The sequence below is a fragment of the Giraffa tippelskirchi genome, chromosome 7, assembly GCF_054371585.1.
Source record: "Giraffa tippelskirchi isolate mGirTip1 chromosome 7, T2T-mGirTip1v1.2.pri, whole genome shotgun sequence".
NCBI lineage: Eukaryota > Metazoa > Chordata > Mammalia > Artiodactyla > Giraffidae > Giraffa > Giraffa tippelskirchi.
The window spans coordinates 118,209,993-118,236,939 of NC_137281.1; the positions used below are offsets into that span (position 1 = coordinate 118,209,993).

Here is a 26,947-nt window from a genome sequence, read left to right on the forward strand (position 1 = left end):
TAAGTTTTCATCTAAGGTGTGCTAAGCAGGATTGAAAGAGCTATCATTTTTAACCTGAAAAAAGCTGGTATAATGAATACTTTTTCAATTGCCTCTTTTTGTGAAAGCTGTTAAAATAGTTGTCTTCCTATTACTGACTAGCTCTGCATTTATTCAATTTGTGACTGAGATAGCAACTGAAAATTCATAAAGCTGATAATATAATTGTGTACTAAGACCTTTAAGGCTGATTCAAGGTCAGTGTTACTGTTTTTGTAATTGCTGATAGGCAGTTCTCATTTCTTCAAGAGGAAGGGTTGGTTCTGCTTTGATTTTAGTTGATTTTACAAATTGTTATCTCGTCTGTTTATTCTAAAGTAAACCTTTTCACTGAATAAATGTTTATGTTATTCTTTAGTACTAGATTTAGCCTAGATATACCTCAGTAGCTTTTCCCACACCCCATGATATTAATCAACCCTGTAAGAAACATGGAAATCTAGGATTATAACTTTTTTCTTGAATTAAATATTCCAATTTTAGTCATCAATTAACTTGTGGGTGAGGATTTCAGCTTAGAAACTTGAATAAAAGTTAAACATATCAGGCATTTTTATTTTGCATTTGGATTAATCTAGGGACAGAGTAGCATAATTTATTAAAGCATGTCTTTAAATTTGTCTCCATTATCATCAGTAGTTTTATGGATCTTCCCGACCCAGGGATCGAACCCGGGCCTCCCACATTGTAGGCAGACGCTTTACAGTCTGAGCCACCAGGGAAGCATGGACATATTTTAGAAACTATGAATTATGTAATAACGTACACACCATATTACACACCCATAACCATTTAGAGACTTTTTGTTTCTCTCTCATTTCTTTTGTTCTTTCCTACTTTTCTTTCTTCAGTTGAAATTGAAAAACAAAAACAAAACCCTGTGACTTTCCAAAGTTGTTAAGGCCAGCTTCTTGTAGGATCTAAAGATAGACCTAGTCAACTTACTGAAAGAGGCCTGAATCTTCAGGGATGAAAATCACTTTAGTGGATTTGGATGTTCCGTTATTGAGCATATTTGCTGGTTATAATGTGATGGTAAATGTTACCCCTTTACAGAAGCTTGGAGTTTCCTTGGTAACCAGGTCACTGTCTGATATCAGGAATATTTTCTGTTTATATCTCATTTTTAATGATACCTTGAAGGGTAAAAAAATGAAGTTTGTAGAAATTTTGAGTTAACTAAAAGGGTTAATGGCTTATAACAAGAAAGAAAACAAAGACAATAAAAACTTGCTTTTTGAAAGCTGTGATCATATCACTTACTGACTGAGAGTACCAACTGGACTGATTTAAAGGAATCCCAACAGGAGCACTACTTCTGTACCAATGACTTATATCGAAACTGGTCCTAAGAGAGCAACAAAGGCAAAAATGTAACATGAAGCGATTTTCATAAAAGAAAACATCTATTCTCACAGAATATTTCCCTTAAGTTGCTAAAAACAAAATGTATTAAGACTTTAGCTTTATTCATTAGACCTAAAAGCATGAAATTATTAAAAAATATATCCAGCTAATATTCTCATCCATTTTTCTGAACTGGGTTTTAATAGTGACATCCTGAAGATACAACTAGTTCTCTGCATCTTCATATGGTATTCATGGCATTAAATACAAATAATGACATAAATTACGTTATTTGTAATTTTTTACATATTATGAAGCTCATAATACCCTGGAAATAGTTGTTTTATCCTAAATCGAAATATCCTGCCTACGCTTTCAGTCTATGTATGATTATTCCTATCAGATATTTTTAAAATGGTCATAAGAGGCTGCTAGGTAGCAAGGCCTTTCTTATACACATGTTTAACTTCAGTTCAGTTCAGTTCAGTCACTCAGTCGTGTCCGACTCTTTGCGACCTCATGAACTGCAGCACATCAGGCCTCCCTGTCCATCACCAACTGCTGGAGTCTACCCAAACCCATGTCCATCAAGTCGGTGATGCCATCCAACCATCTCATCCTCTGTCATCCCCTTCTCCTCCTGCCCTCAATTTTCCCACCATCAGGGTCTTTTCAAATGAGTCAGCTCTTTGCATCAGGTGGTCAAAGTATTGGAGTTTCAGCATCAACATCAGTCCTTCCAATGACTACCCAGGACTGATCTCCTTTAGGATGGACTGTTTAACTTCATGCACATCCAAATAAAACTAAAATTTTATTATTATTTTCTTTTGTTTTCACATAATGTCTGGGACGTGATGGGTTTTATTTTATTTTTATAACAATTGTTTATTGGAATATAATTGCTTTACAGTGTTACATTTCTGCTGTACAGAACTGTGAATCAGCCATATATATCTCCACTCTTTTATGTCTCCTTCCCACCTCCCATTCCACTCCTCTAGGTCATCACAGAGCACTGAGCTGAACTCCCTGTGCTTTACAGCAGCTTTCCACTTCCTATCTATTTTACATATGGTAGTGCATATACGTCACTGATACTCTCTCAACTCGTCCCTCCTTCTCTTCCCCTCTCTGGGTCCACAAGTCTGTTCTCTACATCTGCACTTCTAATCCTGCCCTGCAAATAGGTTCATCAGTACAATTTTTCTAAAATTTTTCTAGATTCCATGTATATGCATTAATACACAATATTTGTTTTTCTCTTTCTGACTTGATTCGCTCTGTATGATAGACTCTAGGTTCATCCACATTACTTCAACTGACTCAATGTCATTCCTTTTTATGACTGAGTAATATTCCATTGTATATATGTACCACATCTTCTTTGTCCATTCATCTGTTGATGGACATCTAGGCTGCTTCCATGTCCTGGTTATTGTAAATAGTGCTGCAGTGAACATTAGGGTACATGTGTCTTTTCAAATTATGGTTTTCTCAGGATATAATGCTATTATGAAAGCTTACAAAATACAAAGTTGTACTCACCTTTATTACTTTCTTCTCAGCTCCCATTAGCAGTCTCATTATGCAAAACTTGACCTTCTCCATTTACTCTCTGGTAGCAAATGTCTTCTTTTTTTTTGTTCCTTGAACTAAAATAATAATTTGGATGCATAAAAGGTAGAAGTGGAAGAAGACAGGTTCATCAGACCCTTTATTCCTAGTTTTAGCATTGTTGCCTGTTAGAACTAGAAGTGGTTAAATCATCTGTTCTCTCCTTTCTTAGGTGGATTTTGGAGCCCAGTCTTGATTGAATCACATATAAAATTGGGTTCAGAGCCAGAAGCAAGACTTTCTTGTTCCTGTCTCTGTTTTCTTAGTTCCAGCAGAGCTGAATCCACTGACTGATGGACCCTGTAGCCAGACCTGCCAAATTTCTCTCATGGCTGAGTTTCTGTGTTGTTCTCTCTTCACTTCCCCACCCCATCTTCTTGAACATTCTTTTCCAACTAAGCTTGGGATCTTGTGTACTATTAATAAAATTTGGTTTTGGATGTTTTTATAGTCCCTGAATTTCAGGATACCCTGGCTTTTCTGAGATTAGTTGATAGGATTTAGCTTTTGCTTGGAACTCTGATTTTTCTTTTCCTTGTCTGATCAACCTGCTTAGTACACATCATCCTTCCAGCCTCCTTAGGAACCAGTGATCTCATTGATGAACATTCTAGCTTCTTGTACCTGAAGACTTCAAGATGATGGTGTTTTTGTTTTTGTTTTTCTGTTGCTATTTAACAAATTTCCACAAAAGTAAAGGCTTAGAAGAATGCACACTTAATATATCACCTTTCTCCTATGCCAGAAATCTGTATGACACTGGGTTCTCTGTTCAGGGTCTTACATGACTAAAATCCAGATGTGGGCTGCAATTACTATATCATTTGAGGCTGAGGTCCTTTTGCAAGCTTATTCAGGTTATTGGCAGAAATTAGTTCTTTGTGGTTATAGGACAAGGTCCCTGTTTTCTTGTTGGCTGTCAACCTGGGAGGGGGCACACATTCCTTGCCATATAGTCCTTTTCATCTTCAAGACAGCAATGGAAAACTTCTTATGAATGGAATTCATTTAGTACTCTTAGGTCTCTGATTTCTCCCTCAGCCACCAGCCATAAAAAAGTCTCTGCTTTCAAAAACTCAATGTGATTAACTCAGGACAACTCAGATAGTTTTCCTATCTTAAAAGGTCAGCTGATTTGGAACCTTAGTTATATCAGCACAATTCCTTCATGGCAGTACCTAGATTACCATTTGGTTGGGTAAATGGAAGAAGATATGCTTCACTATGGTCTAAGAATATTGAGAGCAATCTTACGATTTTACCTATAGATGGAATCATTCTAATGCAGAGTGACTGCTGAATCACTTCTCTCTTCTTCCAGTTCTGGAACATTCCACAACTGATTAAGTTGTTAGCTGTCCTGATCAGCTGTACTGGTACTAATCATTTCTGAAATTTGAATTAAACTCTTGTTTCTCTTTTGGACCTCTTCACCCTGTCTGTTCCTTCAGGGAGTTTCACATGCTGGACACCTGGATGAGTAATCAACACTGGAAAATATCTTCTTTAGAATTTCAGGATGTTCATAAAATCAAAATTGCTCATTATTACTATTATTATGTAATTTATATTGTAGCTCCTAAACTGGGGACAATATCTACTCTTAGCATACTTTCTGAGTTTTAAATTTGATTTTGATGCTTATCTTGGGCGGGAGATTGCACATATTCTTCAGCTGTATGATTTCCCAATCTGTCGGATACACAGTACAGTTTATGAACTGGTCTTTGGTCATTCCACCAGCATGACCTTAGATGGGAAGAAAAGAGCCTCAGAATTGGACCTTCTATTATTACTCACCTGACTTGTAATCATCCTGGGAATAAAATCCAAAATTGTAAAGAAAAAGATATTGAAAAACATCAACTATAGATCTGGGACCATAACCTAGATATTTAATCTCTAGCTACTTGGTCTCATTAAAGTAACTCATATTTCCCTACTGCTTATCATCTGCCAGAATATTTTCCCTCTGATTCTTTACCTTGAAGTCTAAGCTTCAATGTCACTTTCTCATAAAATAAGTAGCATCCCGCTTCCCCTCATTCTCTGTCTCAACATCCTTTTTATTTCATTTTTTATCTTCCCCACCTTCCCAACCATATAATCTCAAAGGGGACAGTGATCTGCCCCCTCTTCACCTTGCATATTTACTTTGTCAGTTGATTGCTTGAAGTCCAAATGGGGTTTTTTTACGTGTGACTTGATCTTCCAGAGGGGAGTGACCTAGTAAAAAAAATAAGTGATATCAAAGAGGTTGTTAAAATACAACTGCTACCCCACCAATATTTAGACACAAGTTTTCAATCAATTCAAAAGTTTGAAAAGCATACTGGTATTGAGACCAATCCAAATCAACTCAAAACTTTATAAGAAAAATATTGTTAAAACTGGTGATGAAATTTAGGATATTTAGCATACTAGAGAGGAATGATCCACTACAAGTAAGATAGGTAAACTGATATAGACTCAGAAAAGGAAGATTAAAAGGCAATATGGTTAAATGGTTTCTTACACTAGAAAAGTTTCTATTATTGCCTTAAATTCAGACTCCTTTTTCTTGTAACAAAGTTATCTAAAATAAGCACTCAAAAATAGCCCGAGGATTGTACTGTATATCATGAGCCCTCTGCTTCCCTCAAATAATTACTTTACTAAGCCCTCCCCTTGACACAAAGCCCCCAAAGCCAGCAACAATCTAATCAACAGATTTTCAATAACTTTTAGAAATGTAAGTGTAATAAATATGAAGAGGCCTGATTTATGTTTCATTTCCCAGATGCAAAGTCTCTGGCACAATCCTCCATCCCTCAGGTAGCAAATATCAATTCCTACTTTCATAGATCATTTGAAATGTGCTGAACCTCTCATCAGAGGTTGGTGAAGAGAGGGCTGATTCTACCCTTGATGTGTATGACAGTAAATGCTTTGGGTTACTCCTTACTGTGGGAATGTAGGGTAGCGCGCTGTGTTAAAGCTCCCGGAGATACCAACCCTCATGGAATTTGCTCTTCTTTCTTGTAAGATTTTTTCCTCTTCCAAGGAGAAGATGTTTTGGTAATGGCAGGCAGGCCAGTGCCCCTCCACATGGCTGTCCTGCTGATTCCACTCTGCATGTATCTCTTGCTGCCAAATCCCACATACAGAGATGCTCTTCGCTCCACCTTGTTAAACCCTACCCATACTACAATATATGTATGCTATTCAACATGCATTGGCTAATTCAGTCAGTTCAGTTCAGTTCAGTTCAGTCGCTCAGTCGTGTCCGACTCATTGCGACCCCATGAATCCCAGCACCCCAGGCCTCCCTGTCCATCACCAACTCCCGGAGTCTACCCAAACTCATGTCCATCCAGTCGGTGATGCCATCCAGCCATCTCATCCTCTGTCATCCCCTTCTCCTCCTGCCCTCAATCCGTCCCAGCATCAGGGTCTTTTCCAATGAGTCAACTCTTTGCATGAGGTGGCCAAAGTATTGGAGTTTCAGCTTCAACATCAGTCCTTCCATTGAACACCCAGGACTGATCTCCTTTAGGATGGACTGGTTGGATCTCCTTGCAGTCCAAGGGACTCTCAAGAGTCTTCTCCAACACCACAGTTCAAAAGCATCAATTCTTCGGTGCTCAGCTTTCTTCACCGTCCAACTCTTACATCCATACATGACCACTGGAAAAACCATAGCCTTGACTTAGATGGACCTTTGTTGGCAAAGTAATGTCTCTGCTTTTAAATGTGCTGTCTAGATTGGTCATAACTTTCCTTCCAAGGAGTAAGCATCTTTTAATTTCATGGTTGCAATCACCATCTGCAGTGATTTTTGAGCCCCCCAAAATAAAATCTGACACTCTTTCCACTGTTTCCCCATTTATTTCCCATGAAGTGATGGGACCAGATGCCATGATCTTGGTTTTCTGAATGTTGAGCTTTAAGCCAACTTTTTCACTCTCCTCTTTCACTTTCATCAAGAGGCTTTTTAGTTCTTCTTCACTTTCTGCCATAAGGGTGGTGTCATCTGCATATCTGAGGTTATTGATATTTCTCCCGGCAATCTTGATTCCAGCTTGTGCTTCTTCCAGCCCAGTGTTTCTCATGATGTACTCTGCATATAAGTTAAATAAGCAGGGTGACAATATACAGACTTGACATACTCTTTTTCCTATTTGGAACCAGTCTGTTGTTCCATGTCCAGTTCTAACTGTTGCTTCCTGACCTGCATACAGGTTTCTCAAGAGGCAGGTCAGGTGGTCTGGTATGCCCATCTCTTTCAGAATTTTCCACAGTTTATTGTGATCCACACAGTCAAAGGCTTTGGCATAGTCAATAAAGCAGAAATAGATGTTTTTCTGGTACTCTTTTGCTTTTTTCGATGATCAATCGGATGTTGGCAATTTGATCTCTGGTTCCTCTGCCTTTTCCAAAACCAGCTTGAACATATGGAAGTTCACAGTTCACATATTGCTGAAGCCTAGGTTGGAGAATTTTGAGCATTACTTTACCAGCGTGTGAGATGAGTGCAATTGTGTGGTAGTCTGAGCATTCTTTGGCATTGCCTTTCTTTGGGAGTGGAATGAAAACTGACCTTTTCCAGTCCTGTGGCCACTGCTGAGTTTCCCATATTTGCTGGCATATTGAGTGCAGCACTTTCACAGCATCATCTTTCAGGATTTGAAATAGCTCAACTGGAATTCCATCACCTCCATTAGCTTTGTTTGTACTGATGTTTCCTAAGGTCCACTTGACTTCACATTCTAGGATGTCTGGCTCTAGGTGAGTGATCACATCTTCGTGGTTATCTTGCTCATGAAGATCTTTTTTGTACAGTTCTTCTGTGTATTCTTGCCACCTCTTCTTAATATCTTCTGCTTCTGTTAGGTCCCTACCATTTCTGTCCTTTATCAAGCCTATCTTTGCATGAAATGTTCCTTTGGTAGCTCTAATTTTCTTAAAGAGATCTCTCGTCTTTCCCAATCTGTTGTTTTCCTCTATTTCTTTGCACTGATCACTGAGGAAGGTTTTCTTATCTCTCCTTGCTATTCTTTGGAACTCTGCATTCAAATGGGTATATCTTTCCTTTTCTCCTTTGGTTTTTGCTTCCCATCTTATCACAGCTATTTGTAAGGCCTCCTCAGCCAGCCATTTTGCTTTTTTGCATTTCTTTTTCTTGGGAGCTGGTCTTGATTCCTGTCTCCTGTACAATGTCATGAACCCCCACCCATATTTCATTAGGCATTCTGTCTGCCAGATCTAGTCCTTTAAATCTATTTCTCACTTCTACTGTATAGTTATAAGGGATTTGATTTGGGTCATACCTGAATGGTCTAATGGTTTTCTCCACTTTCTTCAATTTCAGTCTGAATTTGGCAAAAAGGAGTTCATGATCTGAGCCACAGTCAGCTCCTGGTCTTGTTTTTGCAGACTGTATAGAGCTTCTCCATCTTTGGCTGCAAAGAATATAATCAATCTGATTTCAGTGTCAACCATCTGGTGATGTCCATGTGTAGAGTCTTCTCTTGTGTTGTTGGAAGAGGGTGTTTGCTCTGACCAGTGCGTTCTCTTGGCAGAACTCTATCAGCCTTTGCCTTGCTTCATTCTGTACTCCAAGGCCAAATTTGCCTCTTACTCCAGGTGTTTCTTGACTTCCTACTTTTACATTCCAGTCCCCTATAATGAAAAGGACATCTTTTTTGGGTGTTAGTTATAAAAGATCTTGTAGGTCTTCATAGAACTGTTCAACTTCAGCATCTTCAGCATTACTGGTCAGGGCATAGACTTGGATTACCGTGATATTGAATGATTTGCCTTGGAAACGAACAGAGATCATTCTGCCGTTTTTGAGATTGCATCCAAGTACTGCATTTCGGACTCCTTTGTTGATTATGAAGGCTACTCCATTTCTTCTAAGGGATTCCTGCCCACAGTAGTAGATATAATGGTCATCTAAGTTAAATTCACCCATTCCAGCCCATCTTAGTTCACTGATTCCTAGAATGTCGATATTCACTCTTGTCATCTCCTGTTTGATCACTTCCAATTTGCCCTGATTCATGGACCTAACATTCCAGGTTCCTATGCAATATTGCTCTTTACAGCATCGAATCTTGCTTCTATCACCAGTCCCATTCACAACTGGGTGTTGTTTTTGCTTTGGCTCCATCCCACCATTCTTTCTGGAGTTATTTCTCCACTGATCTCCAGTAGCATATTGGGCACCTACTGACCTGGGGAGTTCATTTTTCAGTGTCCTATCTTTTCACCTTTTCATACTGTTCATGGGGTTCTCAAGGCAAGAATACTGAAGTGGTTTGCCATGCCCTTCTCCAGTGGACCACATTATGTCAGACCTCTTCACCATGACCCAACCATCTTGGGTGGCCCCACAGGCATGGCTTAGTTTCATTGAGTTTGACAAGGCTGTGGTCCATGTGATCAGATTGGCTAGTTGTCCGTGACTGTAGTTTCAGCCTGTCTGCCCCCTGATTCCCTCTCTCAGTGCCCTCCGCCTTACCTGGGTTTCTCTTACCTTGGACGTGGGGTCTCTCTTCATGGCTGCTCCAACAAAGCGCAGCCGCCACCCCTGACCTCTGGCCCAGGGTAGCTCCTCTCAGCGCCATGCTCAGTGCACTCCCGCCACCGCCGCACTCAGGTTCTGGCACTCATGACATTTCTAGTAGGAGTTAGACTATAATTTTTAAAAGAAGAACAAGGATGTTAGATAGTGATGAAGGCTTTGTGGAGAATTAACATCAGACAGTGTGATAGACAGTGCTTGGGGATTTATTCCAGGCTGAGTGATTAGAGAAAGTCACAGGAGGAAGTAGCATTTATATTGTCTGAATGGCAAGATGGGGCCATTCAGCAGAGGGGGGAGTTTTCCAGGCAAAGCAAACATCTATTGCAAAAGATCTAATTAGGAATGAGCTTGATGTAGGAAATGAAGTCAAGAAAACAAGTGTGACTGAGAGGTGGATCAGAGAATTAGAAGTCACTGTTAGAGAGTAAGGTAGGGACAGACGCTGTTGGATGGGCAGACACTGTTGGATGCGCTAATCCAAAGTACAGAGTTTGAGTCCTGCTTTAGTAAGGGGGGAGTTTTTTCATGGTTTATCTTCAAAGGAGTGACTTAGTCTGATTTATGTTTTGAAAAGATCACTTTGGTTGCTATGTAGATAAGTGGATTAGAGGAAAGGGAGTGTCAGAAAGAGGATGCTATTGCATAACTGCTACAAGAAAACTGTTAGTTGGTGCTGAGTTTTTTAACACCAAATTAATAAAAGCTATGATGCAATACATGTGCTTTAATAGACCTACATTCCAAAGTACTACTAGAACCCTATAATGGTGAGACCCATACTGTTCACAGAATGAACGCAGGAAGTCATGCTGGTTCTATATCTTGATGCATGAGTCAGATTTTGCTGGGAGAAACAGTAAGTCTAAAAGCTCAGAATACAAAGATGAATGGTGAGTAGGGGAATGATGGGAAGTTGATATACCTGGAGACTGAGTATGTAGTGGGAACAGTAGAAGTTGAGTGTCTTATAGCCCTGCGGGAAAATAAGAAGGCTTTGGACCTGACCTTGGACTTCTGAGAGCAACTTATATTTGTAAGTTCACAGAGGTGGCATAAGAACATCCAATGCAACCTTAATAAAGGGTCCTTTCTTAGAATATAACTTACCTGAATCAAGGAGACTTAACACCTTAAATTGCCGGTTTTATCTTTATATTGTGGTTTTGTCTAAAACAAATTTTGTATACATTTAAAATTCTTGTTCATTTAGATTAGGCTAGGAATTGTCATACATTTTCTGTCAAGGTTCAGATAGTAAATATTTTTAGCTTTATGGGCCATATAGTCTCTATTACAACTACTCAACTCTGTCTTTGTAATGCCAAAACATCCATTTGCAATACATAAAAAAGTGGGCATTTGTATGGTTTAGTGATATTTTATTCATAAAAAAAGGCAATATTTGGTCTTCTGGCCATTGTTTTCTAACCTCTGCAATAGGCAATACTGTGATTAGATTCTATTATAATTAAGTGTAATAAGCCACAAGAAGTGGAAGCACTGGAAAGTATTGTTTTTGGTCATCATTAACAGAGATGACTCATTGGAAAAGACCCTGATGCTGGGAAGGATTGGGGGCAGGAGGAGAAGGGGACGACAGAGGATGAGATGGCTGGATGGCACCACCGACTCAATGGACATGAGTTTGGGTGGACTCAGGGAGTTGGTGACGGACAGGGAGACCTGGCGTGCCACGATTCATGGGGTCGCAAAGAGTCAGACACGACTGAGCGACTGAACTGAACTGAACAGATAATCTTGTAATCTCTCCTCTTCACTAAAATTTATAACTGTTTGCACTCAATTTTGGACCTCTGATTTTTGAAGTCTGTTTTGGATTTTTGGACATTTTTGTCTTATTTCTCCAACTTCTCACTTCTTGAAGGTAGTCTCCAAACTTGAATTTGTCAATTACCAGCTATGTGGTAATTTATTGTGTGTAGTCAATTGAAATAATGCATGTCCTTGCTTAGGCATTTCATTAACTTTACATTTTACACTTATGTGAGGGTATTCTCTACGTTATTGGTTTCAATTTAATAGGTATGCCTTAAATGAATTGACTAAAATATTTGGTGGCCATACAGAGACATATATCCAAAATACATGTTTGGCTGATTATTCCTTATATAAATATATGTAATAATCATTCCAAAGAAAAGAAGCATTTTTTCTCCTTTTATCTATTTAGTGGTAAACCCATTCTAAGTTATTTTCAGCTGACATCCTTTCTGAACTTTTGGGCAATTATAAGCTTATTAGTATGATGTTTGGAAAGCATCAGTATGATACCACTGATTTAAAAGTCATAGTTGGGAACCAAAAGTGTTTGGAGTAAGTCAAATTAGTATATCCACAGCCCATCTCTTTAGTTTTCATCTCTTAGGGGTATGACTGAAGAGTGATTTAGCAACATATGCTTGTTATCTTAGTTGATAATTATATATAGAAAGATTAAAAAATTGAAGGAAACAGTTACTATTTAAAGAGAGTATATGGGACTTTATCTTGTGTGCTATGTATAATTTAGCTTTTAAATAAAATTACTTTGAGTTTGATATTACTGCTTTTCTTCTATTAGTTTCATTGAATTGTTTATAGGATGCTGAGTAGACTACATACGAAAAGCAAAAGCAGTATAGTAAATTCTGATTTTGTAAAGGTAAGGATGGTTTTCAAATGTCTCTTTTTTTTCTTACTGATTAAAAAAAAAATCTCAAAATGTATATCAATATCTTTAGTTTTATCTGTAATTCAGAATTTGGGGTCTGAGTTAACATTTCATATTCTACGTTATTATGATTTTTACAATAGTGAAACATTTCTTTTCCTGAGATCTAGCCAAATTTATCCAGCATTCTGATGGCATCCTTACCATTGCCTTGTACCAAGATAAGACACCCTTTTCTATATATTCTCTAAATACTGATGAAACCCTACATTTAAGAGGAATATTTTGGCTTCAGTAGAAAGTCAAAGTTTATCAGAAAAAACTCTAAATTATTCCTAAATTTAAAAAAATATATACTTAGCTTGGGCTCTTCTAGAAAAATATCATAGATGCTGTGGCTTGTAAACAACAGAAATTTATTTCTCATTGTTTTAGAGGCTGGGAAGATTAAGGTGCTCCCAAACCGGAGTGGTAAAGGCCCTCTTCCTGGTTGCATATGGCAGTCTTTTCATTGAACTCTCATATGGTGGAAAGAAAGCAAGCTAGATCTTTGAACTCTTCTTATAATCTCATAACCTCGGCATCTCCCAAACCTCATTGTGTCCCAAAGTCCCCATCTACATCTTCAAAGTCCCAAAGTCCTCATCTCCAAACACCATCCTATGGAGATTACAATTTCAACCTATGGATTGAGGTGGGGGGTGGGGTCCTGACACACTTTCAGTCCACAGCATTTGGTTATGTGAATTATTTTCCACAATTCCTACTTGACCATCCTTCAACTTGCCATTTTTTCCTTAACTCTCTCAGAGCCTTTGCTGCTAGTTGATTTCTGTCACATGGGTATTTCATTGCCTAGAAAGAAGATTGTATTGTGCATTTGTTCTCAGAATTATTTATAAAACCCTAAAACTTTAAAGCTAGTATTGATTTTTGTCCCTTTTCAGAAACTGAGACACACCTGTGTTTGTGGTTCTTTTTTGTTGGGAAGGATGCATTTGTCCCTAAACTTTGTCTCTAGTATGTTAGCCAATTCCCAGTCCTAGATGCCCTGAAATATTCCTTCTAACCTCTTGGTAATTTTGTTTACTTTCTTCTTTCCTTTTCTCTATCTCTCCTCTCACTGAACTAGTTAATTCTCCAAAAGTGGTGCGTGGTTTGTTTAACTCTAACTCAGTTATGTCTCTTGCTTTGCTCTCGCCTGCAAGCAAATCTGTTCGCCTTACAGAAATTAAATGGATTGCTGAGAGATTATTTTGGATACACCATATAAGATTCTAATAGCATAAATCTTATAAGAACAAAATATAGAAATAGAAAGTTTTGAAAAATTGGGCAGTATTCTTATAATTGATACTTTGGTTAGTTTTTCTTTGTTTACTACAAATCAGAAGTTTTCAAGAATTGGAACTAAATAAATTGAATCTGCAGGTTTAAAAAAAGATATCTTTTTTTAAGTCACTTAAAAAATAGACAGTTATAATTGTGATTTAATTGTGATTAAATTGTGATTGTAGAACAACAGTCCTATTTCAAGAGTAATAAGAAATATAGATTTTTTTTTTTAAATAAGCATACTTGTTGTCATATTCCTTAAAGATCAGGTGACCTTATAACAGGATCACTGTGACAATCCTGGTATATGCCTATTGTTCCAATGTAATTATTAACAGTGCACTATTTCACTCTCAAAAGTTGCCTGGTTTGAGCAATAAATGATATGGTCACTTTACTTTAAGGAGACTAGCCTTTAGTTCAAGTGAATAAAAAATACATCCTCTTTAGGTTAAAATTTTCAAAATATTCAAATAACCATGATGATATACTAACATAAACAAGTTAATAAAATATAAAACTGATGCTTAATCATTTTCCTTTTATATCCAGATACATAAAAATAGTATACTCTGCTAGTAGGTGAATAGTTTAAGAGAAAATTTAAGTCTAAGAGCAATTAAAATCTTTACTTTTACTTTATTCAACACTTAAAATCTTATTTTTTAGTATACAACTTTCTTTTGCATCATTAATTTTTTAAAAAATGCAATAATATCATTGAACAGTAATGAAAAGTAAGCACTTCATTTTTAAATGGTCTGTTACAGTAATCATGTAACCAAGTCAGCCTCAGCCATGCTTTACAATATTCTATTCCTCACACTAAAAAACAAAACCTACAATTAAAAAAGAAGCAAGCAGTTTTGTCGATTAGTCAGAGTTAGAGTATGTTCTTTAAAACTGGAGATTTTGTTGGATACACTAACAATATTTTACACTCATAAACCAGTTTGAAGCCTGAAACACAATTTCATTTATCTTTATATTCTAAGCTTTATAGTGTCACAGAAAGTGTCCATCTGTTCAGCTCAGATTGCTTCAAATAGTGAGTGGTCAGAAAGACTTAGATGATAAAGGTCAAAGGAGCCTCTTGACCCTGTGATACTTGCCAAAGCAACTGGAGCATCAGGACTGATATACCGTTAGATACAGTTTGCTAAAGCAGGCTCTACTTTAATTGGTAACGATAGCAAGAATACACAGTAAAGTCATTGCTGAAAGAAAACAAAAAGTATCCAATATAGTAATTTATTACCAGTCAGTGGGTTTCCTGCACCAGGTTGTTTTACCCCTGCAGTGGGGAGAGAAAGCAAAAAGGTACTCTAACACTTAGCTGAAAATGGATGCCCTGCTGATACCCAGGATGTGTGGTGGCCCCGTGATTGCCCGTGCCATTAGCTTGGTAATGTCATCTCTATTGTAAACTCAGCTCCCCATGTTCTTCCTGTGCATCAGCTGCGGATTGAAGCTTTCTCCTTTGTTTTCTATTTGTGCTGCCAATCACGCTGCTCTCTACTGACCCTTTGGAGGGAGACTGTTTTTACTACTAACAACTATCTCCAGCAACCTAGAGCTCAATGGATCTAAAAATGAATGGCTAGCACTTTTGTTTACACCTTGTTTGATTTATGCATTATTGTGCTATTTGTTCATTCCTATTGTTCCACCAATGGTTTTTCATATCTTTGTAAGATATATGTTTTTTATAACCAGTATATCCCTACCTGTTTGTAGTTTTCATTTCTATGAAATTAAGTCATTTGTTAAAAATGTTGAAATGTATTTGGTACAATATGAGCAAAGTCCTTGTAGATCTTTTTCATTTAGTCAATCAATAAAAAAATCCTTTTAAAAATAGTTATTGGTTTCTGTCAATGAAGGAAAAATTCCCATGGAGAAGTATAAATGAGCTCTTTTGAACATCAGGGTTTTTAATCCATAAAAACATCTTAAGATCAACAGTAGAACACTGAAAAAGGATAGATTAAAGAACAGATTTTGCTAATTGCAAGCATAGAGATGGTAAAATAAATTTTCCTTCACATTTCTAATTGTATATGGGAGATGCAGATTGCATTTTTTTTTTTATTTTTGTGTGTGTTTGCTTTAAAATAGCACAAACTTAATAGAACGAGTAAAAATCAGTAAGCATATGGATTCTCTTACCTTCCTCAAATACTATAGTTTCTTCAAGGTTTGCTTCATTTTGTAACTGACAGATAGATACCCCATTTTCCTCAAATCATAATAGAAATTAATTCCTGAAATAATTATACAGAAAGTAGTATTAGCATTTACAATTAAACACACAACATAAACCTGATTTCATTTTTTATAACTAAGGATCTGGGTAGTATATTAATATTAAAAGCCTGTTACTGGGTGTGGTTTTAATGGATAAAGTAGTCCTTCATACATTTGGTTTTATATATAAAATTAAATGACATGTTATTATTATTGTCTGTGGAAATTTTTTTTTTTTAATTAAAATCTAAACATTTTAGGTTCAGTTATGGAAATTGGTAAATTGTTGAAAGGGGTGCAATTTTCTTTTTCTACATGTTTCAGCTTTTAATTTTACAAACATTATCCAGGATTATTCTAGACTAAAACTAGATATGTGAGGAGCTAGAAAGCTCCAGACCAGATACAGCCTCTACTCCACCAGTGCTTTTATTTTGACCAGGTTTTCAGCCCTATATTTATTACTGCAAAGGCAGTTTGGTGAGAAGTACATCCCAAGCTGGCTCCCGTCTATTTTAGAAACCACAGCACTTTGTGCTTCAAAACATCTATGGAGTTTATTATGCTTTTAAGGACAAATAGAGAAAGGCATTTCAGAAAGAGAAAAAATGTTCCTAGTAACGCATTTCTGCACTGTGAGGGATTGTTTGACTTGCAGAATAAAAGCCTTCTACTCAATAAATTTGAGTTATTATTACAATTAATTAATTGGTTAATTAATCTGTTTCTGGTATAGAAACCAGGCAACTCATTATACTCTATGTCATAAATATGCATAAACCAAAGAATCCGTAAGTCAATAAATATCTGCCTTAGCTCTTAGTCTATTTTTTAGACCAAATAATTCTAAAGTGAAAATGATGTGAAAGTGTTTTAGCACTGAATAAATGCTAATTTACTGTTACATTTATTAGGTATTCTTTCACTTTTTTCTCTCACTGTATTTTCTTAGAAACATCCAAAGGGCAAGGTGGCAGGCAGAAGAGGAGCTCGCTCATCAGGCATTTGTGTCTTGTTAGGAAAATGACTGGTGTCTTAGGAAAGAGTGAACCAATGTGGGACTCTCCGTCGACTAATGGAAACCTATAGTTTAAGGAAGGTAGCACAGTTCCCAGAATAAGCTGAATCTCAATGGTAAGCAGCCTTCAGAGACAAGAATGTAGATAGGTAAAATAGCATTTAAGTTGCACTTTCCATGAAATTTTTATGTGGTTATGTGTATTAAATCAGTTAAAGGAGATGGCATGCCTTGATGTATTTGAGGAGGAAAATGTAAAAGCATTTTCTTTTCCTGGATATCATGTCAGTAATATATACAGTAACTTGACTTTTCAGGTATGGTGTATGTTGTAATTTAAGGCTTTTCAAAATACAATGTAGCAGTATTGGTTTTCATGTATCACTAATGGATCCAGGGTGAATTTTAGGAAATGAGTGCTTGACAGTACAGAGAGGACCCTGACATTTATGAATAGTAAAGAAACTTCTCTCATTCTTCAAACCACAGCCCTGTGTTAGCCTCTATTATTATGATACTTTTCATGTGTTTCTTTTTAGACCATAAAATAAAAGCATGTAAGCTAGTATGAATGTGTATAAATTTCTTTGTCACACAGAAATGAGATAATAGTCTAGATTCTCATTCCGCAAGTTGTTTTGTTAAGTCAAAAATATTTGGTGGACATTCTTCTGTATTCTTCTGTATATACACATCTACCCTGATTCGATTTTTTAACAAAGTTTCCAATAAATACTATTTTAGTTTTCTCTTTCAGAAAAACCTTTGTGGGGAAAGCTCTTTGGACTATATGTTAATATGCAATCATTACTGGGTTCAGTATTATTTTGTGTATTTGAAATTAATGCATAAATCAAATTTAAATGACAGGGATCAAAGAAAGGTGATTATTCACATAAATTAACTTAGGAAAATCATTCTAATTTATCCAATATTAAAAAATGTATGGATCAAATGATTTTTAAATAAAAAGCAATAATAATGCTAATTTAATTTTCAATAATCTACCATCCCTACTATTATTTAGCTTTTCTCCCTGGCAGTTTTAGCAAATGCCAAATCATAAAAAGAAATTTAAAGGGATTAGAATAGAAAAAAATTACTTTTATTCAAATATAGTAATAGTGAATATGCTATATTTGAAAAAATGAATAGAACAGAAACCTAATAAAACACAAAATAAAATTGACCATAGCAGTGCCCAAAACAAAACTTACATTCTAACACAAAATCACTAGTTGGAAACTAAAATGAATATAAAAGTTTTCAATCACAATAGCAATAAACAATAGAAAATTAATAGGGATAAATTTAATAATAAATATGCAAGATCCATATGAAAACACCTTCCAAAAATTGCTAAAAGACATGAAAAAATCTTTATTTAGTAATGTAATATAATCCCAGATGGAAAGCACAGTATTTTAAAGATTTCAGTAGTTGCAGACCTGTACATTTAATAACAATAACTTGCAAAATCTCCCTGGTGGGTTTCTGGGAACTTCATGATTTAATTACAAAATTCATCTGGAAAAATAAACATATAAAATGAGCTAAAGGAAGTTAAAAAAAAATAAAGAAGACTCTTTTTTCTCAGATGTTAAACATTATCATCTATCTATCCATCTATCTGTAGTTCATTAGAGTAGTTCAAGAACAGACAAACAGGTAAATGGAAAAGAAAAAAGGATTCAGGAATGAGGGTTATATAAATCATAATTTACTCTTTGTAAAATATGGCACTTTAAAATCATAGAGGAAATTTAATAAGTGGTTTTTTTTTTTGTATAATTGAGAGTAATTTCTGGGAAAAATATAAAATTATATCCTACTCTCCACGTTTAACAAAAATAAACTTCAGATGAATAGAAGTTTTAAACATAGGAAGATATGTTACTGGAAGAAAATATATTTTTAGTAATTGTGAGGGATCTAAGAGTGGGATAATTCCCATAACATATGTGAAATAATTACAGTTTTACTATTTAAATATTAAAAACCATATTTCAAAAACTCCAAAGAGCTATACACTTAAAGTCTAATGATACTTGAAAAATATTTGTGATATATTCACAGAGGATTAATATCTTTACATACAAAGGGGCTCATACCAGTTGATAAGGAAAAGATAAATAGTAAAATAGGAAATGGGGCAAATATTAACACTTTAATCACAGAAAAATGTACAGATAGTCATTAAACTTTTCTCACTAAAAACATAAATGTATATTTTTATATTCAGATTAGCAATTTCTACAAAAAGTGATGAACTCTTTAATGACATGACAAAATAATTTATACATACACATTTTCTGTTGAAGTATGTTTTGAAACAACCTTGCTGGAGCACTGTCTGACAATTTAATCAACATTTTAAAGGCATATTTTTTTCACTCTGAAATTCTATTTCAAATAATTTTTATAAGAACCTAAAAAGTGTTCCATGATTTTAGGCACAGTTATGTTCAGAGAAGGCATAGAAAATGGTGGTTTTCATTTGTAACCTATGGAGAAATGACTTAGGGAACAATTTGTCCTTTTTCAAAAACCCCGAATTCTACATCAGTAAGATTTTGTGGAGTCAGAGTTCAAAGTCAGGGCAATGACATCCCAGTATGCCAGGACCCAAGAGTGGGGGCACCCTAAGTGAACTCTGGGTAGACAGGAACCCACACACTGGAAGCAATCTGTTAGGAAGCAGGTTGACTCTTGACTGACCCTGTAATTAGGTGCTTAAATGGGCGAGTGTTGTGAGGCACTTATTTTTCACTTAGGCGACAGTTTCTTAAATGAATTCTTCTGGTCACAAAGAGGTTAGAGATGGGCTTTCGGAAATGTGTAAGACTAACACCTGAAAGCTGAATCCCAAGTTACCAGAAACAAAGGCATACCTAATTATTTTTTTAAATGTGCTGGTTTTTATTTTGTTAATTTTCAAAAAGACCTGGAATAACAAATTAATCATTATGTTTTGGTTACTAGAGGGAGAATATCTTGAAATAAGTACATACATGACTCAACTGACCTGGCCCAATGAAGTCTTCTGTAAAAGATCTCATGTTTTATAAACACTTTAAAAAAATTTTTTTAACTTTTTATTTTGTATTTGGGTATAGCTGATTAACAATGTTGTGACAATTTCAGGAGAATAATGTAGGGACTCAGCCATACATATACATGTATCCATTCTCCGTCCAAACTCCCCTCCATCTGGACTGCCACATAACATCGAGCAGAGTTCCATATGCTATAAGTAGGTCCTTGTAGGTCCTTGTTGGTTATCCATTTTAAGTATAGCAATGTGTATATGTCCATTCCAAACTCCCTAACTATCCCTTCCCTACTATGAACTTTTAACAGAACAAATTCCTGTTATTTGTTATTATACCACAAATGGTGGTATAATGCACCGAGGTTGAGGGACACTTAGTGTTTTAGAGATTGGAGTGGGTAAAAATAATGGTACTTATACATATGATGATGACAAAAGGTAAATGTTGAAAAAGAAATAAAAATGTAATAAAAGAAATCCAAGAAAAGTGAGATTACAACTGGAAGAGATTAGAAAAGATTTGTGTAGGAAAATCTCTTGGGAAAATGAGACTTCAAAAGCAGTAGAATTTCTGTAGATGAGTGTTAGGACAGTCTCAGCCTGAGAAGAGACACAAAAGCAGAGGGAAAAAAAATAAAAGGGGAAGGCTATTTACTTACAGCAGAAGAATCAGGGGGCCAAGCACAGACTGCAACAGGAGAGGAAGATGGGAAAGAATTTGAGATGCATGAGATTGCGAGGTGTGTGCTTCAAGGACCACTGGTCTTGCTCACCACTGAGTCTTCCACATATGGCACAGCACCTGGCATGGAGTAGTAGCTTAGCAAACATCTGATAGATGAATAAATGAATGAATCATTAATAAAATGTGAAGAAGGGAACATGGTATGAGAAACATTAAAGAGAGGACTTCAGAAGGGAAGCATAATAACCAGATTTAAGCCTGGTTTATTGGGAGAATGTTGCTCCAGGGATTGTCAAAAGACAGACAGTCCTTAGTGAGGAGGCCAGTACTGCAGCAGCCATGGTTTCATATGCCTGTTTTAGAGCACAAATGAGACTTTCCTGTTACTTGAAAGCTAAAAAAAATTCTGACTTTTCAGTATGTTTCACTATAACTTGGTGAAACACGTGTACCAAAGAAAAAATGTGATTAGGAAGAAGTATAAAATCCTTGGGCTTCCCTGGTGGCTCAGCAGTAAAGAATCTGCCTGCCAGTGTAGGAGACCTGGGTTTGATCCATGAGTCGGGAACGTCTCCTGGAAAGGCAAATGGCAACCCACTCCAGTATTCTTGCCTGAGAAATTCCATGGACAGAGGAGCCTGGCAGGCCATAGTTCATGGGGTCACAACATAGTTGGACAAGACTTAGCAACAACAACATAAAATTTTGTTACAAATCTTGAAGTATAGTTTATCTATTTAAGTTGTTGTTCAGCTGCTAAGATGTGTCCGACTCTGTGACCTTATGTACTGCAGGCACCCCTGTCCTTCACATCTCCCATAGTTTGCTCAGATTTATATTCATTGAGTCAGTGATGCTATCTAATCATCACATCCTCTGCCACCCACTCCTCCTATTGCCTTCACTCTTTACCCAACATCAAGTCTTTTCCAATGAGTTGGTCTTCAGATCAGGTGGCCAAAGTATTGAAACTTCAGTATCACCATCAGTACTTCCAATAAATATTCAGGGTTGATTTCCTTTAGGATTAACTGATTTGGTCTTATTGCAGTCCAAGGGACTCACAAGTCTTCTCCAGCACTACAGTTCGAGAGCATCTTCTGTGCTTAGCCTTCTTTACGATCCAACTCTCACATCCAAGAGGCTGGGGCTTCCCTGAGCTCAGTTGGCAAAGAATCCGCCTGCAATGCAGGAGACCCCGGTTTGATTCCTGGGTCAGGAAGATCCACTGGAGAAGAGTTAGGCTACCCACTCCAGTGTTCTTGGGCTTCCCTTGTGGCTCAGCTGGTAAAGAATCTGCCTGCAATGCAGGAGACCTGGGTTCAATCCCTGGATTGGGATGATCCCTTGGAGAAGGGAAAGCCTACCCACTCCAGTATTCTGGCCTGGAGAATTCCATGGACTGTATATATAGTCCATGGGGTCACAGAGTCAGACACCACGGAGTGACTTTCATTTTCACTCACATCCGAACATGACTACCATTGCTTTGACTATATGGACTTTTGTAGGCAAAGTGATGTCTCTGCTTTTAATATGCTTTCTAGCTTTGTCATAGCTTTCCTTTCAAGAAGCAAGCTTTTTTTAATTTCATGGCTGCAGTCACCATCTGCAGTGATTTTGGAGCCCAAGAAAGTAAAATCTGTCACTGCTTCCACTTTTCCCCCTTCTATTTGCAATAAAGTGATGAGACCAGATGCTGTAATCTTAGTTTTTCAAATGTGGAGATTTAAACTAGCATTTTCACCCTCATCAAGAGGCTCTTTAGTTCCTCTTCACTTTCTGCCATTATGTAGAAGAATCACAGAAAGCAGAACAAAGGAGGAGGATTAGTCAAGTTACAAAAGAAAGGGAGAAAAAGGCTTGACTGGGAGTCTCTGCATGACAACCTAATGGAGTTGGACTTTATTCTACCAGCATATTGGAACTTGTGAGAATTACTTTTTTTAAAGTAATATGTTCAAAGCACATTTTTTTAAAGACTAGATTATTCTGACAGTGCTGTGCAGGATGAGTTTGAGTTAGGCAACTAGTAAAGATGGACACGGGTTTGGGTGGACTCAGGGAATTGGTGATGGACAGGGAGGCCTGGCGTGCTGCGGTTCATGGGGTCGCAGAGTCGGACACGACTGAGCGACTGAACTGAACTGAACTGAAAGATGTTCTATGAAAGTCAATATGAAAATAAAAGTCCCTAGACTCAAATGGTGAAAAGGGGGAAGGAAAGAAATGTTATGCAGATCCATCTCAGGTGGACATGTTAGAAGATTTTAATTTCTCTTCAACCATAAAATCATTTATCCAGTATAAAGCCAATATGGATGCAGCAAAACAAAAGAATGCAATATTGATACATACTACAACATGAGTGAATCTCAAAAGCATTAAGCGCAAGTGAAAGTAGCCAGATGCAAAAGTCCACATACTGAATGATTTCATTTCTATAAAATATCCAGAAAAGGAAACTTTGTTGTTGACAGAAAGTGTATTAATGATTGCCTGGGAGAGTGGATAGGAATGGGAGAGGCAGCAAATGGTAACAAAGGAGGTGATGAAAATGATTTAAAATGGAGTTGTATTGACGACTGCACAACTCTAAATTTACTAAAACCTCTGAATTGAACAGTTATAGCAAATGAATTTTATGGTATTGCATGCAAATGGCACTTCAATAAAGGTGTTAAGAAAAAAATCAAAAGTGATTGTTAAAGCATGAGCTTGAAGTTAAAATGATTTGGGTTTGAGTCTTGGCTCTACCAGTTGTTACCTGTGTTCATTTTGGACGAAAATACAAATCCACTTCTCAATAGCCTCATCTGTCAGAGGTTACAAAAACCTGTGCCATTACTGTTTTCTAAGAGTTTATGACTAAGTTTGTCTTAAATTTAGTCCTGGGCATAATAAGCTCACATGGTAGACTCTAAATTTATAATTATCAAATGAACAATATTCCACTGTTGACTTCAAATTATTTGATCTCATTGATGCATTTTCTATAAAATGTATAATCTTATTGATAATGTTTGTGATTTGTAAGTTATAGAAAATATGGTAACAGATCCAATTACGAGAATCTATTCCTCCAGTTTTAATTTAATGTTTTAAAAGTTTCAATGTAGTTAGCTTGGATATTCAATTTAAATATATATCTTTTTAATTTAAAAGATGATCTTTTACAAACATTTTCAACTTAATTTCTATAACTCCACATGAATGGTAAAATAGCTTTTACTGAGATGTTGACATAGAAAATTTTCACCTTTATTGACAAAAAGTGTGATTAGAAGTTGAATGATATGCCACTTTGCTCAAGACTTTAATAAAAGTTTTATACAGACTAAGTAAGAGTAGAATGTAACTTAAAGCCAGGCCACATCAGTGGATGCATTGAAACACTACAAGAATAACAAGCAAGCAGCCCAAAGGTTAAGGACAAATTATATTCTCAAAGTTTATAAATTGGCTTGTTTAAAGATTTGATTGCATTTTCCTGGAGAAACATTGAAAACAAGGACTTTAAAGTTACTTGGTTTCCAGGCCAGCTCTCTAAAGCTCCTTTAGCTCATGGTGTTAAGGATGTATATTATTAACAGCAGCATTTCAAGCTCTACCAAGTTATCCTTTTTAGTGATTTTGTAAGACAATGTATTTCAAATTCTTACCCAAGAAAAATAGGAATTCCAATGCTTTCCTATATGCACGAATGTAGGGTTGTAGATGGTTAGGTAAAATGGTCCCTGGGCACTATTAAATTATCGTTCTCATAAATGAAAGGGTCTACCTAGGTTTGCTGTGTAAGGTGAGTTCCTCTGAGTTGAAATATACTCTTATGATATAGTTGTGTTTCACAGGCTGTTCCCACAGACTTATTCATGGTAGTTTTCTCCGCTGTATTTTAAATACAATTATTGCATTTTCTTAATATTTCTAACAAATTCTTTCTCATTTATCCATTTTATTTATTTTACTTTCTTCTTTTCATATTTCCTTGTTCATTTTTGTGAATACTATTCTCTCAATTTCTCTGATTTTTTTTTTCAGTCCATTCTGAAGCACTGATTTCATCTGGAGTAAATATATGCATCAGTGCCTATTTTTTAGCTGTCTTCCTATTAGATTTCCAATGTTTTAGAATTTTGGTTTATAGCCTCATTTCTAGAGGATTTTTTTCTCTTTTTTTTTTTTTTTGGTGTATTTTATTTTCCTCTCTCTCTATATATATGCAGCTAATATTCCCTATTAGTTTTACTGTTGTCTCTGTCTACCTTTTTCAAGGTCCTCAGTCCAGAATGAAGTCTGAACTATACTGATACTAAGTATATTTCTGTCTAATTAGAGAGCAAGCTTGTGCCTTGATTAGTTACAAGTTAAAATTGTTCTAGGCTAGGTATCTTCCATTGATGTTAAACTCAGGGGCTTAACTTTGAAGTCCTGCAATCTGCTTAAAGATCTGTTGCTAAAAAGGCCTGTAACTTTACCTCCACTAAGCACTGTCTTTCTGTCCCATTTTGATCCTCAAAGATGTTTGTTTTTGAGCTTGTCTAAACCTTTTAGAATTTCTTTTTAAAAAATATGTCATTCACTATTGGTATCTATTTGGAAGAAATAAATGTCCAAAGTCTAAACTTTGCCATCTTGACTAGATGTCAACTTATCCAAAACATCTAGGATTTGTTAGTTTGTCACAAAACAAAAGTAGCTATCTGAAATTTTTAGTAGCAAAGATGTAGGCAACTAGTAGCTTCTTTTGTATCCATGTACCATATTCTCTGCTTTTGTGGCATGAGTTTTAGGTCATAAATTCATCTACATTTTAGATTTGTTTCTCAGAAAATTTGCTATTTCAAGAAATTATATTACTTTTTCTGTAAAATGTATCACATTGGTTATTCAAGTAGTTTCTCAGTGATAGTGTTCAATGCATAGATACCACATTTTCCCCCATCATCTGTACCATCCTTATTTGAAAAAAACTCCCATTATCTACAAATCTTTTGATGTGGATATTTTCCCTTGAGTATAGATACATTTTGGAGAAGGCAATGGCACCCCTCTCCAGTACTCTTGCCTGGGAAATCCCATGGATGGAGGAGCCCAGTAGGCTACAGTCCATGGGGTCGCTAAGAGTCGGACAGGACTGAAGCGACTTAGCAGCAGCAGCATAGATACATTTTCTAGAATTCCTAATATATTTCTTCCCAGAATTAACTAGAAATGCATCAACTGGGATTTCTCTCTTTTGTTTATTTAAAGAATAGGAAAAATTTAGAAACTTACAGAGTAACCAGAGTGTAGAATCCTTGTATATTTTTATGAGTTGTTTTTTTTCCCCCCTGATCTGCTGCATGGCTTCATCCATACCTCCTTATCCAGGAGTTATTAGAGTGACTCATCACTATAGGGTCATTCAGATGTCACGGAGGAATAAAACTTTCCCTTACCCTTCTAGATTCTTCGGGCTGGCCTAAGAATTAAATTGACATGAGACAGATTAACAGGAGAAAATAAAATTTAATTTTGTAATTACAGGAATCCCAGACACATGAGAGGGTCAGAGACAGGAAGGGAAATGAGGTACATATGCCATCTTGAGTTAAGGAGGAGGATAGGAGTCTGGAGCTTTCAAGGACAGGGAGGTCATTCACAGGATGATAAGAAGAGCACATGAGTGGTAATTAGATGTTTGCGGTGCCATAGAGATGAGGCCACTTAGATACAATCTATCTAGTAATAACTTTTTTTCTGGGAAAATCCCCAATTTAAATTCTTCTAGTTAAGAGAGGGAAAATAGTTTCTCTTGAATCCTCAGGGTCTGGATAACCTTTACCTCAAAATAATCCTTCCGCAAAAGTGATACATTTTGCAGATGCTCATTCTGAACCTTTATGCTGTGCTGTGTTTAGTCGCTCAGTCATGTCCCACTCTTTGTGACCCCATGGACTGTAGCCCTGCAGGCTCCTCTGTCCATGGGATTCTCCAGGCAAGAATATTGGAGTGAGTTGCCATACCCTCCTCCAGGGGATCTTCCTGACCCAGGGATCAAACCTGGGTCTCTTGCATTGCAGGCGGACTCTATTTCTGAGCCACCAGGGAAGCCCAAGAATACAAATTACTAAAGTTTCTTTTCTTACGGAATCTATTTTACATGCAGAGTTCCTCTTTTTTTACATAACTTATTCAATTATGAAATGAAAATGATAAGCCTAGGAAAGAACTGAAGAAAAAAAAGGATAAGCAAATACCATAGTTCCTGTGATTGGAATGCATAAAGTAGAATGTAGCCTACCAGTGGTCAGGAAAACTGTAGAGCATGGGTTGATATGCTGAGTTAGCTGTAAAAAGGAATAACAACAGAATTTTAACTA

At 36.4% G+C, this 26,947-nt stretch overlaps 2 protein-coding genes across 5 annotated transcripts in view; one reads left to right on the top strand and one right to left on the bottom strand.

The window, feature by feature from the left end:
- UNC13C (unc-13 homolog C) overlaps nucleotides 1-26,947 on the bottom strand; it is a 1,717,543-nt gene that overhangs the window by 882,676 nt on the left and 807,920 nt on the right. Inside the window, exons 6-11 of the mRNA XM_081513848.1 lie at nucleotides 15,750-15,844; nucleotides 9,524-9,682; nucleotides 5,145-5,229; nucleotides 2,935-3,041; nucleotides 1,303-1,387; nucleotides 985-1,175 (exon numbers count right to left, since the gene is read on the bottom strand). The gene's annotated coding sequence lies outside the window, so the exon portion shown is untranslated. The remainder of the gene's footprint in view (nucleotides 1-984; nucleotides 1,176-1,302; nucleotides 1,388-2,934; nucleotides 3,042-5,144; nucleotides 5,230-9,523; nucleotides 9,683-15,749; nucleotides 15,845-26,947) is intronic.
- WDR72 (WD repeat domain 72) overlaps nucleotides 1-26,947 on the top strand; it is a 218,590-nt gene that overhangs the window by 89,318 nt on the left and 102,325 nt on the right. The gene's annotated exons all lie outside the window — the stretch shown is intronic.